The sequence below is a fragment of the Neofelis nebulosa genome, chromosome 1 (assembly GCF_028018385.1).
Source record: "Neofelis nebulosa isolate mNeoNeb1 chromosome 1, mNeoNeb1.pri, whole genome shotgun sequence".
NCBI lineage: Eukaryota > Metazoa > Chordata > Mammalia > Carnivora > Felidae > Neofelis > Neofelis nebulosa.
In genome coordinates this window covers 170,775,666-170,797,626 of record NC_080782.1, presented here as the reverse complement: position 1 = coordinate 170,797,626, position 21,961 = coordinate 170,775,666, and the positions used below count along the sequence as shown (strand labels likewise).

Genomic DNA, 21,961 nt, shown 5'->3' with positions numbered 1-21,961 from the left:
CTTTAGAATATACCTAGGCTATGCTCTCTTCCTAAATGCATTCTAAAGTCATTTCACCTCTAATACATTTCTTATAAGTTAGGGAAAGAAAAAGTTTCTGGCATTCAACTATGATATCCTGGGGTCCCTCAACTCTGACAGCAGAGACCTTTTAAAAAATTTATTTACTCCTATTTTCTTCCTCTATTGCTTGACTTTTGTATTTTAATCTTAGTTAAGGATCTGTCACATAGTACTGTGTTTTACCTAAATTCTTTTTGGTAATCACCATATATACATACATAGACACAAACAGAGCATATATGATTACATATATAATTTGCTACTTACCATATAATGTTATATGTAATATATATATATATATATATATATATATATATATAGTGACAACAATAATAATAATAAACTATATCAGGTGCAGAATAAGAACTTTTCTCGTAAAGATATCCATATGAGTTAATATCACACCTTCCCTTTAAAATTCCATTTCTATCCAAAAATTAGTTTAAATGTTATCTATAGAAACCACATGATAAAGTAAAAGGAGTCTGAAGCTGAAGCCCACAGACCGGTATTCAGAGCTAGATCCCCCAAGTTTATTATAGGGACAAATCACTCAATGCCTTGGCCCACACATTTGTCATCTGCTAAGTGGAAATGATACAGTCCTCACAGCATAACTGTGACATGAGATAATACATGTAGGAGTGAGTATGAATTGTAAAGCTATTATTTTAACTCCTTCACACCAAAACAGGGGTAGGAAGCCTTTTACAGGACTTCTCCACTCAATTAACATGCTATATTTATTCAAATGGAGAAAAGATCCAAAAAAAATTTTATTGACCCACTCTGGAAGACGGTCTTAGCCTGGACTCATTATCTTGAATGCAGACACAAGAATTACCAGTATTAACATGGTGTAACTTTTTCCAGATAAAAGAAAATAAGTAAATATGTCAATAAGTAAAGCTGACAATTTACAAAACAGAGATGAAGCTATAGTAATAGTGAATGAAATTTTGCCATTAATAAGCTTAATATTTCTCTGGGTAACATAACCATTATTTTCTTATATTTGCTCATTGGATTAACAGATTAGGACTTGCATGCACTGCAGAATAGAATGGTATAATGTTTTTCATACTTAAGTAATGAAAAGATCTTTAAAGGAAAAGATCTTCTCACTAACTGCAAATGTTGACAAATCATGTTCATAACAATATTAATATATAAAACTTGGTATAATCTGTCTGCCATATCCATATGACTTGTTTACAACTATAAAACTAAAAATTGATAAATGGAAAGCAAACAAAACTACAAAAAACAGTATGAAAAACAATAGCATTAATGTGAAATACTATATTGTTTGCTAAAACTAAACAACCATTCTCATTGTGAGTATAATAATACACACACACACACACACACACACACATTCACACACACATTTAAAGTCTGACATGTCTCTATATGCAATGTTCCTAACATTTTTCTCTGTTCAAACTTCTATGACATCTCCACTGGGATGGTACATGCCTGAGTTACACATGCACTGTCCAGATGGGCACACACCTGGGTTGCTCATGTGAGGTGCATGGGAAGCACATAGAGGCACACACTTGAATCACACATGCAGTATACATAAGAAGCATGTGCAGACACATGACTGAGCTACACGTGGAGGACAACTCCAGTCTTTCCCCATTAACCTAGGATAAATAAGTAGCACTCCTCAAGCTATAGTCATATGATCAACCCAACTGAAAATATGGGTAATAAAATTGCATGACCAAACTCCATTAGGAGTAATCTGACACATGTTCATACTATTTTTTTAGACTATAATCCACATGAAAGTATAAAATTAGTCATTTTCTTGAGAAACACGCAAGCACTGGGAAAACGTTTATACATTCCTTTTTGAGGAACTCTAGTATCTATATCATAACTTAAATCTAAATACTTTGAAAAGTTTTTTATTAAATAGAATCACAGAATTACTGACTTGAATAGAATTGCCGAGGTGCCAAAATCTGCCATATCTGACATTGATTTTTGTTGCTGACTCAGACCAACGACATCAGCAACAGCATCCCTGGGTTGGGAGCTAATTGAGTCTAGTCTCCATCCTTGCCAACTATCTTCTTTCTTAGTTTCTTTCTTTGCCACCTTAGTGTCCTATCCTTGCTCTTTGTAAATAACACTCATTTGGGACAAGCAAAACAGACACACCATTGAAACAGATTTGTTTTCTTACTGACAGCCCATAAAATAACTCCTCTGTGGAAGAAAAGCCACTGTTACAGTCAGTTGCATACCTAGAGATTCCAAACTCTTCTGTAAATATTTAAGACTGAGGCCTTTTCTCTGTTAACCACAAAACAATAGACTTCCAGGCCTGCTCACCTGCGTAAGTTAACACAAAAAGTAATGGACATTCCTCATAAGTAGATGCTTACATAGCCTGCTCTTACTCACATAGCTATGGTCTCATAAGAGAAGCACAAAGAGAAATAGACACCCAACAAGCTGATCTACTGAATTTTCAGCAATTCATTCAATTTAACAAATTGTTAGGTGCCTGTTATCTGAAAAATACTATGCAGCTTTGAGTTTTTTCTTTATATCAATGATGAAATAAAAGAACAAGATACCTAGGCTCCAAGTTTTATTCATCCATCTCCTTTATTTAAAACATATATTGATCATTTATCATGATGTACTAGGCATTGTGTTGGATTCAGCAAGAGATTAAAGAGGGGAGAGATCATTTCTCAACTGAAGGACTGGGACACATGTTATAGATGAACTGGCATATAACTTTAAACTAGAAAACATCAGAACTGCAGCAGAGAGAAATGAAGAGGGAAAATAAAGGGGAGCAAAGAGAAAACAATGTAGTATTGTGGTTAAGAACAAGAATATGGTCAACTGCAAAGATCCAAGTTCATGTTCCAGTGTTTTCAATTACTATCTGTATAAGCTGGAGAAATTATTTAACCTCTTCAAGTCATAATGTCCTTTATGTGCCAGAAGGTGAAACAGAAGGACTTAACAAATTCATTTTGTTGACATTTCATTTTGTTTTTGTTTTGAAGAATTAAATGAGATTAAGTACAATATCTGGCACAGGATTAGTGCTCAATTAAGGCTACCTTTTTGAATTATAATTATTATTTTAAATATTCTGGTGTCAAAAATAGCATAACAAACTTCACAGAGCCAGAAAATGTAGAACCTGCTGTGGAAATGATGAACATTCTCCTTTGGTTAAAGTTTAGAACTTAGAAGAAAAGCAGAGGCTGATAGACTTGAAAAGTTAATTCTGGTCACACTGAAAAAAAGGCTGAGAAGTTGGGTTTAATGTGTAGATGGTACAGAGACCTTGAAACTTCGTCAGCAGAGTAGTAATATAATTAGAAGGGTGCTTTGGGAAGAAGCTGGTAAGTGAGCTGAAGTGGAGAGAGGTGAGAAAGAGAGAAAAAGAGAGAACATTTCATAAAAAGTATTTCAATTAACCAATTAAAACTTACAAGTAACTAAAGATTTGAAGTGATGAAAAGGAGGGATTGGATGTGGGAGAGCCATTATGAAGGTAGAATCCCTTCCAACTTTTAGTGATGTCTTTAAGTTAAGAAAGTTTAACCTAAACAGTTCTTAAATGAAAACCAAAGGTCATAGCATTGACCCAATTGGTGTTGTAATAAAAACTCTAAATATCAGCTGTATGTCAACTGTGTGCCAGGAACACACATTAGGTACCATTTTAGCTTCATGCTAGGGCTGGATACCCAATGGATTTCACATGCTCACACAATCCAACATAGAAGGAAAAAAGGAAACTTTTCCTCTGGTTGTTTCCAGCGATCTTCCCTCATACCTCCTTGGCTTGAATTGGTTATATCTCCATTCCTGAAACACTAACTGTGATCATGGGATCACCATGTTCTTTGAGATAAGTCCTGTTTGCCTGAATCAACTGTTTTGTCTGAAAGAATGAGACTATGTTATTGTGGTGATAATGGTGGTTTTCAACCAGGGGCAAGTTTGCCCTGCAATGGACATTAGGCAATGTCTGTTGTCAAACAAATACTAACTGGGAAGGTGTTACTGGTATCTACCGGGAAGAGTACAAGAATGATGTTAAAGATCCTACAAAGCACAGGACAACCCCCACAATACAATTATTGGACCCAAAATATCAATAGTGTCAAGGTTGGAATGCCAGATTAGGGGAATCAGGGATTACCTCTGGATCTGATCATGGGATTGACTTCGAATCCAACTTCACATTCATAGAGAAGGGTAAAGTCAATGTTAGAAAGACAACCATTAAGTCCATTAAATTCATATACTAATCAAAAATTAATTGGATGGGAGAGCACTGCAAGAATATTAAATAAAGACTTCCACAACTATGCACCTTTGTAAAGGCAATGAGAATGAGACAACAAGCAATGTTGGCAAAATCAACTTTTTAAGAACTTTGGAAATATGCCACAAGAGGAACCCAAGTAATTTATTGAAGAGAATAAATTGAATCTCAACTGGAATAGTGAGTTTTGTGGTTTTTTAACTTGCCCTATTCCCATTCTCTCTCCCCAGATCTACAGCTGCCATTGAAAACAATAGCTTTGCAAATATGATAACCATGAAAATGAGCAGCCTACCAGCTACTGGAGAGGGCAGAACAGGTTTGAAGCTCCCAAAAGCATCATTACCAGGTATTGTTATAATTTGACCTGTGGCAGTTTCCTGAAAACATCCATTAGCAGGGCTTGCCTTCAGTTGACCTGACTCACATATCACTCACTGTAAACAATCTTTCTCCAGGGCTTTTTCAAAAACAATCAAGGGTAACTGTTTAACATCAGAGCTGCCTCAGAAAGTGGAGCAAACAAGAAGCTGACCAAAAAAACTAAAAAGAAAGTTTGGTGAATGAGTCATCCACTGGGTCTGTCTTAGTCTGTGTATAACCGCCATTGAAAAATAGCATAGAGAGGTCTTTGAAAAGTTCCAACATATTTCTGGGAATCTAGAAGGCCACACATGCGTAGGAAGCAGAAAGACCAGAGGATCTGAGAAGGCCCTAGTCTCTCAATTCTTTCTGAACTGGAGGCTCTGAGCAAGCAGGAAGTGAAAGCTATTAAAGGAATTGAAGGCATTCTCCAACCAGAAACACTCAGGAAACACTCAAATATCAAAGGAAATATCTTGCCAACCATTAGCTGACTATAAGCTAAGCTGCCACACATCACAACACATAGAAATCATTATGCCTTTACTACAGGAAAGTCACAAAACAAACAGCAACAAATAAGAACAGCAAACATAGACAAATCCAACTGTGGGTGTAGGGCAATCTGATTTCCAGGGTTGTCACATTATTTTATTTAACATATCCAGTTTTCAACAAAGATCACGGGACATGCAAAGAAACAGGAAAGTATGGCCCCAAAATAGTAAGAGGAGGAATAGCCAATAGAAACTCCCTGAGAAAGCACACATTGGAATGCTTAGATGGAAGATTTTAAATCAGCTAATATAATTATGTGCAAAGAACAAAAGGAAGCCATGAATAAAGATCTAAAGAAAAATATGAGCATGATGTCTCAGCAAACAGTATCAATAAAAGCATATCTATTTTAAAAAAATAGAGATTCTATAGTTAAACAGTATAATAACTAAAACAAAAATCCATTAGAGGGGTTTAACAATAGATTTGACTTCAAAAAATAAAGAATTAGTGAGCTTGAAGATAAGTAATTGAGACTGTCTAGCCTAAGGAATAGAAAGAAGAATGAAGAATAACAAACAGAACCTAAGAGGTCTCTGTGACATCATCAAGCATAACAGCACACACATCATGAGCGTCCTAGAGGAGAGGTGAAAGAAAGGGACAGAAAATATATTTGAAGAAATAATGGCCAAAAACTTACATCCAAGAAGCTCAAAAGATGTATGTTGGATAAACTTAAAAAAGATCACATCTAGACACATCATAATCAAATTGTCAAAAGTCAAAGGTAAAGAGACAATCTTGAAAGTAGCAATACAGAAGTGGCTCATCATATAAAGGAGATTTTTGATAAGATTAATAGCTGATTTCTCATCAGAAATAATGGAGGACAAAAGACAAGCAGATAACATAATCAAAATACTGAATGAAAAAATACTGTCCATCAATAATTCTATATCTACTTGCAATTTCACTTATATGAGGAATTTAAGAAACAAAACAGATGAACATGGGGTGGGGAGGGCAAACCAGGAAACAGACTCTTAACTACAGATAAAAAACTGAGGGTTGTTGGAGAGGAGGCGGGTGGGGTAATGGATTAAATGAGTGATGAGTATTAAGGAGGACACTTGCAATGAACACAAGGTCGTTAAGGGATGAATTGCTAAATTCTAAACTTGAAACTAATGCACTGTATGTTAACTAACTGGAATTTAAATAAAAGCTTGGAAGAAAAAAGAATTCTATATCTAGCAAAACTATTCATTGAAAATGAAGGATATATTATTGCCAGATAAACAGATAATTCATTGTTCATAGAGCTATCCTGTAAGAAATACTAAGAAGTCCTCCAGACTAAGATAAAAGGATACTATACAACAAATAGAATCCACATGTAGAAATATTAAAAGTACCAGTAAAGGCAACAATTTAGGTAAATATAAAAGATAATATAAATGTACTTTTGGTTTGCAACTCTTTTCTAACTGAAAGATAACTGCATAAACAAACAATTATAAAACTGTGTTGCGGGACTTAAATAAATATTTGTACTTAAAATGCACCAGAGGACAAAGAAGGGGGAGGAATGGAGCTGTGTAGCAGCAAAGGTTTTATATTTCTGACCCAAACTAGATCTTTAAGTTAAGATGTTAATTGTAATCCTCAGAGTAAACATTAAGAAAATAACTCTAAAATATAATTAAAAAACAATAGAGGAGTTAAAATGATATGCTAGGAAACATTAACACAAAAGAAGACAGTAATGGAGAAATAAAGTGAAAGATAAAACATAAAATACAAGTAGAAAAATGGCAGATATAAAATCTACCTTATTAATTTTATTAAATGTAAATAGAATAAACACTCCAATCACAGGCAGAGATTGACAGAATAAACAAATATCACCCAATTATATACTGTAGTAGAAATACGTTTTATATTTAAGTCACACATCGTTTAAAAATAAAAAGACTGAAAAAGATATATCATGTAAACTATAACAAAAAGACAGCTAAGTGACTATATTACTATCAGAAAAAATATACTTTAAGGCAAAAATTGCTATTAGAGACAAAGAGCATTTTATAAGAATAAAACTTTCAATCCATCAAGAAGACATAACAATAATAGGTACATATGCACCTAATAATAGAGCCTGAAAAAAAAAATGAAGCAAAACCTTACAGAATTGAAGGGAGGAATAGACAATTCAGTAATAATAGTTGCACACTTACATAATAGAACAATTTGGCAAAAGAGCAACAAGGAAATAAAAGACTTGAATAACACTATAAAACAGCTAGATCCAACAGACATACATAGAGCAGTCCTTTTAAAAACATCAAAGTACAAAATTTTCTTAAGTGCACATAGAATATTCCCCAGTATTAGGTCACATATTAGCTCACATATGCAGTATATGACCATAATGTAGTATTAGGCCATACATGTAGTATATCCATATGTGGACAACTACTCAACCATAAAAAGGAATGAAATATATACATGCTACAACATGGGTGAACCTTAAAAACATTATGCTAAATGAAGAAGTCAGACAGAAAAAGACCACATACTGCATACTTTCATTTATATTCAATGGCTCCTGCAGGCAAATCCAGACAGAAAGTAGATTTGTGATTTGCCAGGGCTGGGAAAATGAGTAGGAGAATAGTGACTGCTGATGTGGAAAACATTTCTTTTTGCAAAGATGAACACTTTCTAGAATTAGGATGTTCACATGGCTTCATGAAAATAGTAAATGCTTCTGAATTACAGACTTTTGAAAGGGTGAATTTTATGGTATGAAAATTATATCTCAATTTAAAAAAATATGGGGGAACTGAAAGGTTGGTTGATAAAAGAAAACATTGAAGTAATTTATTGAAAAACAAACTAACTGTGTGTTTTATAATGGCAAAAAGGACATGAATATGATGATGGTGATGATGGTGATGATGATGATAGCTAAGATTAATTAACCTATAGAAAAATTCTATGCAGCAGATATTTTTTTACTCCCATTTTTTTTCAACGTTTATTTTTATTTTTGAGACAGAGAGAGACAGAGCACGAACGGGGGAGGGGCAGAGAGAGAGGGAGACACAGAATCGGAAGCAGACTCCAGGCTCTGAGCCATCAGCCCAGAGCACGATGCAGGGCTCGAACTCATGGACTGTGAGATCGTGACCTGAGCTGAAGTCGGACCCTTAACTGACTGAGCCACCCAGGCGCCCCTACTCCCATTTTTTAAATTAAGAAAATCTAGCAAGGAAGCCTGCTAAAGTCATCCAGCTAGGGAAAAATGTAGCGAAAATGAAATTCAATCCCAGGTCATTAGCCACTAGCAATGATGATGTCCCTACTCTTGAGATCACATTTTACTGGTAGAAAGAGACAAGTAGACATATAATAATAGACAAATGAAAAGAAATTTGTAATGGAGAAAAAAATAAATGGGGACAACACAAAGGATGAGCCCAAGCTTCTCAGGCAGAAAAGTCAAGAACATTCCTGGCAGATAACTGGAGAAGCTAAAGTCCTACAACAAGGATTTCAGACATTTTCTTGATGAATTTTGGCATCTGTTCTCCCTCCCTACTGCCTTAACCCACTGCACTCCCCCTACACCACACACACACACACACACACACACACAGGAGCATGGCATAGTCAGTTTAGATATTAGCTGAGCTTATAACTATATAATTAGCTGACACACGCATTATAAGGTGAATTGGTTTCTTAGCTTGGTTTAAAGGCTGTGCTCACATACTTTGTAGACAACCTTTAGGTACAGAGGCCTATCTCCTGAACATTTGGAACTCTTTCAAGTTCTTGTTTGAAGAGTTAATTGAAACTCATTTTTGCACACAATTATTAGTAGCCTGTGCAATAAACTACCATCCCTACCCTGAACAAAATGTATGTAAACAGCTATTAACCGCATAAAAAGAATAGCACCAAAAGTCTACAGAGACAATAGTCACTGTCTCAAACACAGAAAGAACATCACATTTGGATAATGATTTTTCTGATTAAATTTGTTGTAGACAGACAGAAGACAGAATTAGATCAGTGGTGAGTTTAGAGGGTAGCATTAACAATGAGAAAGGAATTGAATCCACAAATATCACTTTGGAGAGAGGAAGCAGGATGTATACGTCCTCTCTTAATAGATTAATTAAGATAAACTAAACAGCATGTTCAGAAAGTTTATAGGATTGGCAAATAATGTTTTGGTAAGGTCATTATAAACCATTCAATGGCTATTACGATGGTAATTTACAGCCATGACAATTGTCTAGACAAGAAAATTAAGACATTACTGGTTCCAATTTTAATTTGAAACAAAGCTAACCATATCGTATTAAGTGTCCTGATCTTGTGGCCTCCAGCCACTGGTTGCAAATGTTAAACTCATTTGCTGTTTTTCCCAGAACTGCTAACAGGACTGGGCAGAGACAGGAGAAAGAAATGAGTCAATTGTAAAGATATCTGGATTGAAGAAAAAAGACTCAGGGAAGAAGAAAGATTCTTCCTGCACAGCAATGTTATCCAAACAGCAGCGTTCTCAGATTGTCTGGTAGTGGAGGACATCCCATAAACAGCCTCCGGTAAAGAGAAGGGTAGGTGTTTCTCTTTGAAAAGAGTCCATAGCTGGGCACAGCCTCTGTTTCTCCTGCCCTTACAACTTAACCTTAAAGCAAAGTGGAGGGCAGTGATCTCCATGAATAGGAGAGAAAATAGAAGGGAAAGACCCATTACTGTGAGTGGGATCTGGTAGGACAGTTCCATAGGATCACAGTTACGGGTATACAATTGTTAGACCTGGTATTCATTTGCATTTGATAGCAAGTTACTGTCACGTAGGCCTCCAGTTGAAGTTCTATGGACTCTCTAAAGGCAATTAGAGAAATTCTTAACATTTCTCTATTGGGCCTTCTACAGCGGATATCAGGTCAGAGTTAGAGGTGGAACATTTCGGAATCACCCTTAGGGTGTGCTATCAAGATCCACCACAGCCTCTCCCCTCTACTGTGCCAGACTCAGGGGTAGAGTGGGGGGCGTCCCGGCCTGGAAAGAGCAACGTGAGGTTTAGATAGGGTCGTGCCTTCTCCTAAGACTCTGCTGGCCCTCAGTTTCTTTATCTGTAAAAGGAGGAAGGTGAATTTATACCTTCAAAATTCTGCAGCTTTAGATGCCCATTCCATATGAAATAAATTCTTCAATTCCTTTTAAATAAATAAATAAAATATAAATATGTATTTACAGATATGTGTATACTTACTTATAAATATATGATGTAATAGTTTACATATAATAATACCAATATATTACAGAGCAGAACATACCCAGATACACATATACCATATACACAAAATATATTATCATAAGGGTGTTTTCAGTCTCTAGCCCATACAAAATAGTTTTAGGTCAGTACAAAATTATTTTCAGTTGCTTAGAAATCATAAGACGGAAAAGCCTCACAGCACACAGTAGCCCGCTCCTGCCTCAAGCTGGTAGTTAGCCATGGGAAACCTCTAGCTGAGCAGGAACCAATGTTTGAAACATGCTGTCCCAGTAGGAATGGTCTCAGACATGGCAGTGAGATAAACCACGTTTTTTCCCACTTATCCACTTTAGCCCTCTCTTTATTGGGCACCAGCTCCTTCCTGCTTCCCTGGCTTTCCTCACCACCCACATGCCCTGACTGGGAATTGCCATCTTCTGGTTCTCAGTCACACTCCCTTCCTCTCCCTCACCCTTTGAAGTCGACTATGGAGGCAGCCGCCGCAGCAGCAAACCGCCATGCTTCTCTGAGACACCAACAAGAGCCAAGGCACATGCTAGACGAGAATCAAAGGAATTAACAATCTTCTGAGCCTGAGGGTCTGTTATCCCAGCTGGAGGAGGAAGTGACACTACTATGGTAGGTAAGTTCTCTTCCAACTATATAATTCCAGAAAAACTCAGTCCACACCGACGCCAAAATAGAACACATATAAATTTTAGTCGGAGCCTTCTAGAGAATATTACCCAGCCGCTGTTAATAATTCGAGGAGTGGATATTTAGGGCGCGTGGGCTTCTCTGCTTCCACTGACATTATATTCTGTTGGCAGCAGCCTATTCCTCTGATTGCCTTTAGGAAGCCATAGGAGACTGAACTGCAATAGGCAGCCAGGCTATTCATGCTGAAATTGAACAGAGCGTTCTTCTGAGTGGGGACAGGGGGCAGGGGGGTAAGTTCAGTTCCTCCTTCCGAAGACCAGAGATGATTTCCGTTCCACCTGGTAAATTCCATCTCCTTTTGGACTTTTTAAATATTGCTCCTGGAATGGACTGTTATTTATATATTGAGAGGAAAATCTGCCAGAGTGATGTGCTTATTGAAATGCTTTAAAGAATCACTAAAACACTGATCCTGTGAGATGAGAGGAGCCTCCCTACCCTTACTTGAGGCCTTCCTCCTGCAGTCTTTGACAGAGCTAACAGACATCCTCAGCCTGTCCATGGGGATCACATGTTTGAACTCACAGTGCAAATGGAGAGCACTTACTCTTCACTCTTTGCCAAACTCTAAATCTAAAGTTACCTCACTGAAGCCCCAAATTACCCTCTTCTGTCTAAATGTCGCAAGAGTGACAAAGGTCTTGTGATATACAAGGAACCGGCTCAAGAACACAAACACTATTATTCCACTATTACCTATCTCTTAAGATTTATAAACATGTGTAGGCAGTTGTCTACTTTATTACCTTGGCACCCATTCAAATTGAAATAAACATTATCCACAGAGATGGCAGGTATTGGTTGCTTATTAGAACAGTCTAGTACCATCGTTATTAAGAGCATTGTTCCTTCAAAAAATTAAAACACTCATAATCATGTGTCATTTTTTTAAATCTTACCTCTGCAATTTTACCTTTAATAGTAGTTACAAATACATATCTAACAGTTAATGAGGGTTTTCTAAATGCTAGGTCTGAGTTAAGATTAGCTTTGTGTGTATTATTTCATTTATCTTCAAAAGAGCCTGATAAAGCAAGAACTATTATGACTTGGTGAAGATAAAACAAGTTGTCCAGGTCACAAAACTAGTTAGGTAGAGGTAGAATCCCAATATTTTTTTAATGTTTATTTATTTTTGAGAGAGAGAAAGAGAAACTTTGAGTGGGGGAGGGGCAGAGAGAGAGGGAGACACAGAATCCAAAGCAGGCTCCAGGCTCTGAGCTGCGAGCACAGAGCCCGATGCGGGGCTTGAACTCATGAAACAGGAGATCATGACCTGAGCCGAAGTCAGACATTCAACTGACTGAGCCACCCAGGCGTCCCTAGAATCCCAATCCTTAACACCAGACTAGCTGATGGATTACCAAGTCCTTCAAAAGGGTCCTTATATTTATCCACCTTTGCCCATTGGCATTTCATGCCTGGAGGATGCAGAAGTCCTAGAACTCATCTCTCAGGCTCCATGCTGTAACCTATTCCACAATCTCCCCCAATCCTCCTAAAGTGCCAATTTCATCCTGCACCATATTACACCAGCTCATGTAACCCAATCCTTTAGAAAAGATCCAAACTCACACACTCTTCGCATTCACACCCCAAGTACCAAAACATTAGATCTTACTAGTTCCATGTAAAGACATTGAGTAAGTGTCTTTCTTCTTTCCCTAAATCACATTCAAACCCTATTGCATGCTTTTCTCCTTGCCTGAGATCCCCTTCCTTCTGCACTGGCCAAATCCTCAAGCCACACTTCCTCCAAGAAGCTTTCCACATAACTTAGCAGTTATATGGCACTTTGGGGACTCATCTTTACACTGGCTTAGGACAATAATTTCTGCTTCAACAGAAAGAGCATGGGGCTTGGAATGCAGAGACCTGTGCTGAAATCCTAGTTTTTGTGATTTTATTTAATATCCTTGTAGCCTCAGGGTTTGCATTTCTGATGTGGAGTCATTACTCTCTGTGTCACAAGGTTGCTATAAGGATTAAATGAAATTATAAATATACACATGTATATGTGTGTCAGCATATATATATATATGTATATATATATATGACTTATACATGAATATATGTACATATGCTTTTGTACACATACAAATAATAGCTTTGAAAGCTATGAAATCCTCTAAAGAAGTAAAGAAACATCACTGTGTTTTAACTGGTATATAGAGGTAGAAAGAGATAGATCAGTCTTAGAGTCCTAGAGGGTAGCAAACTTTTTTGTTGATATCCTTCTCAGTTTCTAGCATAATGCTATATGTAATAAAGAATACTCAGAAGAAAGGCTTGAATAGGAATTTTTCTAAGACTCTAGGGAGAAATTACTATTCCTGTATTATACATTAGAAATATTGCAAGGCTAGACAAACACATGAGCGACCAGCCAACTAGTCGGTGGCAAAAAAAAAAAAAAAACATAAATCTTTGAATTCTCACTTGAGATTTTTTTTTTCAACCAGGCTCTTCTGTCAGCTTTTTCCTTGATGAATCGGACTTCATGTTTACTAATGACATTCAGAGAGTGTACTCACTGTTTGTGGATAGCACCAAGTGGGTGGACTGTCAACCACATTTGGAGAGTGTCACTGCAATTCAAAACAATCCTGACAACTTGAAGATGTGGGCAGATATAAACAACGGCATTGAGAAGACCAAACATTAAAAAAAAAAAAAAAAGACTAATGTCTTCTTTATTGAGTCTCCTCAAAAATGTTTAAAGTGCGAACACTGAAATTTCAGATCTAGCAGACAACCTCTCCATGCTAATAAATATTACTTAGGAACCTTTGAACCTGTGTCTATTTTAAGATCTTCCAAACTGACAAACAGAGAGAATATGGAGAGGGTTGGAAAGAGAATAATAGCCAGACCTAATGGGTTAGTAAATTATGTTGGCAAACATACAGCTCACGGGAAAAGCAGAGGAAATGGTCTAATTGTACAAAAAAAAGAAAAACAGCTACTGTCTTTTTCATATCCTTCCAGAAGGGTCTCTGAGGTGTTAATTCCACAATCTCAAATCTTCTGTTGTATCATCGAACATCCCTTCCAGGTCAGACCATGAAATCTCTTTTGAACACATGTATCTAATTGTTTTGCAAGAGTTTAGAGGACTCTGCATGGATGGTCCAGAGGTTGAATGATGAGTGATTGAGTATATTCATAAGAAAAAGTAAGAAAAAGTAGAGAAGATAGTGGGGGAAAATATTTTTAAAAACATTAAGCTGACATGGCTGTGATCCTGAAGCTGAAGACATGGGGGACAAGTACCCAGAAAGAGGTAAGGACTGTACACTCAAAAGTAGCACCTATTTTGGTCACCGGTGACATAGTAACAGCTGTGCCTCCTCTAAGCCAGTGCACCAGAAAAAGCTATCACGGTCCCTGTTGTTCTCAGCCAGGCCAAGGAGCCTACAAGTCTACCGATATTGACTAGCAGGGGCCTGCGGATGCTGATAAGACTTGTTCTCACTCACCTACGGGGAAAGGAGTCTCATTAGCAAGAAGCAAGGTTATGATATTCCATAGAGGTTCTGGGAATGTGGTGTGTGAGGGTGATGGCCAGGCGACAGGAGGAATCACAAGACTTCTAGAATCATCACTAACCTGTTGTTATAATTACATAAAAACAATCTTTTTTATGACACATTATATTTTGCTGTATTAGGAAAAAAAAAATATTTTTTAGCTGTTTTCCCAGAATGGAAACTCTATCATCCCAGCGGTATGACTGTTGCTGACTTCACAACCTTCCTGGTAAGGGCAAACTCATCTTGGAAAAGGTCTGATCCCAGTGGTTTTAGAGTTCTTGTTTTTTGCTTATAATGCCAGTGCTATCCTTAAGCAATAGACAATTTGGCAAAATCTCCATTTCCAAATTCATGGCATTACTCTGACCACTGGCAACAAAAGGACTCTTGAGCCAAAATACTGCAATGCTGATAATTTTTTTTTCCTTGCTCTGTCCAAAATTATCTGAGAGGTAGAGAATGAGGAAAAGAGCCAGTGGGCCTCTTTGTCAGAGCATCGGAGGTAGTACTCACCCAGACATTGCCTCAAGCCTCCCTGAAATCCCTTCAATCTCAGTATAGCTATCTCGTAACCAGATTAGGATTTCCCTATGTGTATCCAAGGCTGAGACAGAACAGGTAAGATAGGAGGCCCCAGTCCAGTATGCTTCTGAAGAGCTGCAGCTAAAATAATCCAAAGCACAGAGCAAATTCTACTTCGGTTTGACACTGTGAAATAATTCATGTTTTCCTTTCCTTTGATAGCAGTATATTTGCCTTCTCGATTCTGTTTTGTGTAAGTGAGCACTGTAAAAAATTGGTTTGCGTTGCCCAAGAATGTGTCAACTACGAATGAAATGAGGCAGCCCCCAAAAGGTCTGGATGGTGACCAAAAAATATCTGCTTTTTGCGTACATATTTATAAATCCAAAATTGAATGATGTATATGCAAATTTTTGGTATAATTTTCATAAGAAAAAATAAAAATAACTTTGGGAAGGTATCAGAGCAACTATGGAGTCCTCACCCCTGGAAAAAGGCACTGGGTGACTCTTCTCACATACTCAAGTTTTAATTTAGTGGCATGCATCTATTACCTCTGAAAAGATATGACATAATTCACTTATTTTCATGAAGAATGAGTCCAATGAGAGAACATTAGTGGAGTTAAATCATATTTATTATATTTCTCAAATCTGAGATGCTTATATTAAGACATACAATTCTATTGAAATAATGGATTTTAAATATTCTTCCACTTTGCTTTTAAGTACATTTCATGGAGGCTAATTTTTTTTCCTTGTGGAATTGGGTTACAATTTCTTATTTTTTTCCTCCCCATTAACACAGTTTTGACACCAATTTGCAAATACAAGTTAACTCAATGCGACCTTTTGCCCCTCCCCCATTAAGTTTTGTGCAATTGGAAATAACTGCTAATTTAAAGCTTAATTGTTACCTACAGTGCACTTTTCACTTAATTAGATAGGTGGCTTCTGTCAGAACAACCAGCTTAACTGTGCTCAGTGGGAAAGGCCAGATAGTCAGGTACTACAGATGAGTGAGTCTTGCAGGGTTTTGATTGTGTGCTCCAATTAAAACTTTTCAATTAGAACAAGGCAAATTGAATCAATGGCAACAAGAACCACAAATGAGATTGGACTCAGCTTTCAAATTCAGGTGCCATAGGACCAACGTAAAGTGGGAGGTAGGTACTTTTTGTTCTTAGCACTCTGCCCCCTGACTCACTTGAGCCAATCTTGTCACACTATGATCGTCCCCAAAGAGCTTTTTCTTGGCCAACATAGTTCTATTTTCTGGGGAGACACACAGCTCCCCCCACCACCCTTCCATCTCAGATATCTCAGTTAAGATTTGGCCTGGATGAACAGAACATCCTTACTTTCCACCCAGCAAAACTACCACCTCCCTGGGCCATGCCTCATTTTAGTGGTCAGGAAAGCACAGGGATATAGAATAGGAAGAGAACAAGTTGGGCATGACACCATCCATTTGGTTGGTGTAGACTCAAGTATTGTTTTTATTCATCTGGGGGAGAGGTGTCTTTCTAATAAAACTGAGGGCAGGAAGGAACAAATTTGTTTTTAGCACAACAAAGCCACTGGTTGTATCACAAGGTGTAAAGTTAAAGTCACATTAACATGAGGCAATAAATTAGGTAATGTAAGCATGTCCTACAGAAAAAAAATCAAATGTCTAAGTGCAAGGTAGGTTGATTTTGCACTTCAGGATAAACTGATACAAATCAGATTGGAAGTATTCACCTTCTCTGCATACACTCACTCCAGCTCCATTGTGAAGACAGTAACCGAATAGCTTTCTTCCCTTCTGCTTATGGAGCCGGCAGAAACTGAGAGAAGGTCTTTGGCTTGCAGTATTGGTCTATGTGTACATGTGTGTGCACAAGTGCATGTGTGCTAACTGGAGTTATTTAACCTCCATCTATAAAGTGGGGATTATTTCTTTTTTTTAATGTTTATTTATTTATTTTTTAGCGAGTGTGAGAGAGCAGGGGAAGGGCAGAGAGAGAGGGAGACAGAGAATCTCAAGCAGACTCCACGCTGTCAGCGCAGAGCCTGACATGGTGCTCAAACTCACAAACCAGGAGATCATGACCTGAGCCAAGATCAAGAGTCAGATGCTTAACTGACTGAGCCACCCAGGCCAAATGGGGATAATTTCTATTAGCGACCTTACAGAACTGATGGAATGACTACATGAGATGATGCATGTGAAATGCCTGGCAGAAAACAAGGTACAAAAAATAAAAACTCTCAATAGTACCTGTTACTATTATCATAGTTAATGAAAAGTGCCTAGAGATATTATACAAAGACATTAGACATTATATTTGTATACTATACTATTTGTGAGAGAGACAAAGTATAATACACGGTCTGTGACCTCAATTTGCCTTCAAATAGGGAGGAATTTATAAGACCTAGGAAGAAACTGATGATCTGAACTAAATTTTCCATATAGAAAGTGTCCTCCCCACATGGGTGATACTGGATTAGAAAATGATCTTCAGAAAGAAAGAGAAACAGGACAGCATATTGCCATCTCTTCCCCAAGAAGCCTTCAGAAAAAATCCACCTAAAGTTCTTCCGTGATCCAGTGAGTCTATAAAAATGTTTAAAGTGGAAAGTGAGTATCTGGCAAGCTGAGACTGCCACACTCCTGTTGGAGGCAGTGAGGATTACCGCCCCCCCACCCCCACCCCACGGGGCTAACTTGCTGGAGATCCATGAACAGCGCCCTTAGACTTTGCTGTGGCTGCTACAAAGGTTACAGCACAAACCCACTTAGGTGTTAAGATGAAAACAAGTTGTTTAATTCACAGTAGTAAAAATTCAAAATAACACACACACACATACGATTATAAGGCGTTTAACTGACTCACACCAGTAAAAATTCAAGATACACAAACACACACACACACACACACACACAAACACACGCTCGGGTGTTTACTTTTTCCAAGAGGAAGTTGCTAGACCAAAAGAATTAGTATTTTCTGTCATTTCAAGGCAGTATAGAAGAATTATGTGGGGCATTGTGTCATCCTAAATTGCCCCACTAGCTACCTAAATGCCAATAATTCATTAAAGCTATACTCGACAAAATGTTCAGAAACAAACCTTCACCACAATTTTGGATTCACGTTTGCCAAATTCAGACTCCTAAGAAGCCCTCTTATACCTCTTAAACCTCTAAACCCAGGAAAATTGTCAGAAGACAATCATCAAAGAAAACAAGCAAACTGACCTCTTTCCAGACTGCTGTGATTATCCAAAAAATGAGGGAAGGCAGGCTTCGAGTTATTTTAGTAACCTTCTCCAAAAGAAACAGAGAACCAAAATAACCAAAAAACATCTGGGCTGGAAAAAAATAACAGGGACAACAATTTGGACAATATTCTTCCTTAAGAAAGAAAAGAGGGGCACCTGGGTGGCTCAGTTGGTTAAGCATCTGACTCTTGGTTTTGGCTCAGGTCAGGATCTCATGGTTTGTGAGTTCAAGCCCCACATTGGGCTCTGTGCTGACAGTGCAGAGCCTGCTTGGGATTCATTCTCTCTCTCTCTCTCTCTCTCTCTCTCTCTCTCTCTCTCTCTCTCTCTCTCCGCCCCCCCCCACCCTTTCTCTCTCAAAATAAATAAATAAACTTTAAAAAGAAAGAAAAGAGAGTCTAGTTTTTTTTTTTAATTAGATAATGTTCATCTAGAACACAATTCTCTTTGGTAGGATACTGCCTTTACTTTATGGAGAAGAAAAATGTGTTTTCATGTTGTTTCCACTAAGGACACTCATTTCACTAAGACTTTAATTTCTAAGGTAAGTTCCAAGGTTAGTACATCATTTGAACAACATAAAAGCAATCCCTCCTGGGGCACCTGGGTGGCTCAGTCGGTTAAGTGTCCTACTTTGGCTCAGGTCATGATCTCACAGTTCGTGAGTTCGAGCCCCGCATCGGGCTCTGTGCTGACAGCTTACAGCCTGGAGCCTGCTTCGGATTCTGTGTCTCCCTCTCTCTCTGCCCCTCCCCTGCTCATGCTCTCTCTCTCTCTCAAAGATAAATAAACATTAAAAAAGTGAAAAGCAATCCCTCCTCATTCAGCTGAGTCAACACATAGTCACTGAGAAGCAGTGCTGGTCAGCAGTGAGCAGGAGGAAGAATCACAGTACTCCAATCCATTCTCGTTGTTTGCCATCAGAAACCAGTGCTGGCAAGCAGTCTGAGATCCTGGAACTGGTAAGGCACGAATCAAGTTATCGCTCACTTAAAAATAAAATGCCTGGATGTGCACAAGTGTCTTTATTTTTTGTGTTGCTATTTTCTTTTCTAATCTTCCCCATCCCTGGAGTCAGTACATGACATCATTCTTCCATAGAAACAGTCATTAAAGCACTTAAAAATATACATATTAGCAGATCACACACTCCTATCAGTTTATCTTGTGAATATCATAAATATCATGCACACAACAGATGGAAATGGCATAAACAGCAAAATTCTGCATTATTCATGAACTATAGTTAGCTTTTCCCTAGACTCCATGCTACTGAGGAATACGTGTACTTGGATATATGTTCCCTGTTAGGAACCAAGTCTTCAACAACAACAAAGCTTTTATTGGGGCAATTAACATTTGAGGTTTATGAAATTATTAATTTTGAGTATACAACACACTCCAGTTCAACCTACTTCTCACATCAGAATGAAAACAGATAATCCGAAACATAACCAAAATATTTTCGGTCATTAGGAAAATATCAAGGAACATATTTGTTAAGGATGGGTCATTTTTTCAACAGCTTTCCTCCTGTTAAATATAGATATTTCATACCACCAACACCACAAAAAAAGATGCTACCAGAAATAACCACAATAAGTGAAAGAAGCCCACTGTATTATTTCCATCCAAAATAGAGTGATTTTTTTTTACTTCCTTCTGCAGAATCACACTCCTGAAGTGCAAGTTAACAAACGCATGTTGTAGGGTGGGTTTCCTGGGGATGGATTTGGAGATGGAGAGAGACAAGTGGAGTAGGAGAGTTGTTCCCAGGAATGCGCCTGCAAAGTGAGGGAGGCAGGATCCAGCAGAACAGAAAGTAAGCCCTCCGTACAGTAACTCCGAAAGCCTCAGGTCACTTCCACAGGGAGCTCTGGAGCTGGGATGACCCTGCAGATCTGTCCCCAAGTGAAGCAAGACTTTGTACCTCTGCACCAGCCAGATATTGGCTGCAGCTCTGCATGCTTAACCTGGGGCCAGCCAGGTCCCAGTAGCTGAGGACAATTCCAACCAAAGGGTACGGCCATGAGCCATCAGTGGCCCATGTTGCCAGCAGCTGAGAATGGTCCTTCTGACCTGAAGGAGTGATCTACAAAGAACAGGGCAGTATCACCTACAAAGGGGGTTTTTCATTGTAATAAGAACCACCACATCAGAATTCAAACTTATGGCAATCTTGATTCAAACTTGGAAGACCTACAATGCTTTTTAAGGATGCCTAGCCAATGCACACGAGTCTACTCAACAGGAAACAATAACAATTTTTAAACTAAATACAAGGCAGAAAGGGAGGATAAATAAATTTTTTTATCAAGTCATTTATATGAACAAGTGTTCCTCAGCACCTAAAACTATAAAAATTAGAACTGACACTGAAACTTTTCTTGTTGTAGCAATAAGTAATATTCACCCCAGACACATGAAATGATTGAGATTTTTTTAAGTGTATTTATTGATTTTGAGAGAGAAGGAGAGAGAAAGAGAGAGTGTGCACAAGCTGGGGAGGGGCAGAGAGACAGGAAGAGAGAATCCCCCAGCAGGCTCCGTGCTATGAGCACAGAGCCCGACATGGGGCTCCAACTCATGAATTGGGAGATCATGACCTGAGCCAAAATCAGGAGTCAGATGCTCAACAGACTGAGCCACCCAGGTGCCTCTTACTGAGATTTTTTAAAGCCCCATCTATTTCATTAAGACATGCATTTTAATATAACTTTAGTTTTCATGTTCATTAAGCATTGAATACATAAATTATGTTGTTTTGATCAATAATTCTAATGAGAACCCAATTTAGAAAAAAATATTTTTAAGTGATATAAAGATTGTCATTACAGAAAGTTATGAAAGGCTAAAGAATAGAAGAGTTTCAAGCATGGATATGTGGCTTGAAGTTCTGTGCAAAAAGTTAAATAGAAATAGGAGTTCATGGAGGAAAAAAAAGCTATGGAAAGTCTCTATATGTCAAAGCAGATATTTTTTAAATGGAAAATGGTGATTAACAAATTGTTATAGTTTCCAGGTATGATTGTTACTCTAAAAGGAGTGTGGTTATACTTTTATCTTAAAATGGAAATATTTAAAATATGCCAAAAATCATATACTTTACAACTATGTTATAAAATTTAGGCCTCATTGTAAATGGGCAAGGAATGGACAGATTTTCAAAACTTTTGGGGTGAGTGGTATGGAAGCAAAAGAATTTAAAGAGTCTCTCCCAACTTTTGGCCGCTCGTAATTATGTCCCCACAGACCTGAAACTCCTACTTAGGTAGCACCTCAGAACTACCAAACAGAAACATCTTTCACTAAATGTCAAGGAAGCATTTTAAGAATCCTACTCAGCACAGTAAAGGAGTGAAAATTGATCACATCA

The 21,961-nt window shown here is 37.8% G+C and overlaps 1 protein-coding gene and 1 long non-coding RNA gene across 3 annotated transcripts in view; one reads left to right on the top strand and one right to left on the bottom strand.

The window, feature by feature from the left end:
- Positions 1 to 21,961, bottom strand: part of FGF14 (fibroblast growth factor 14) — a 618,400-nt gene that overhangs the window by 406,071 nt on the left and 190,368 nt on the right. The gene's annotated exons all lie outside the window — the stretch shown is intronic.
- On the top strand, positions 5,855 to 13,898 carry LOC131519912 (uncharacterized). The gene is made up of 4 exons (XR_009265871.1): positions 5,855 to 6,032; positions 9,688 to 9,876; positions 11,023 to 11,184; positions 13,724 to 13,898. It is a non-coding gene; the product is annotated as an uncharacterized LOC131519912 (long non-coding RNA).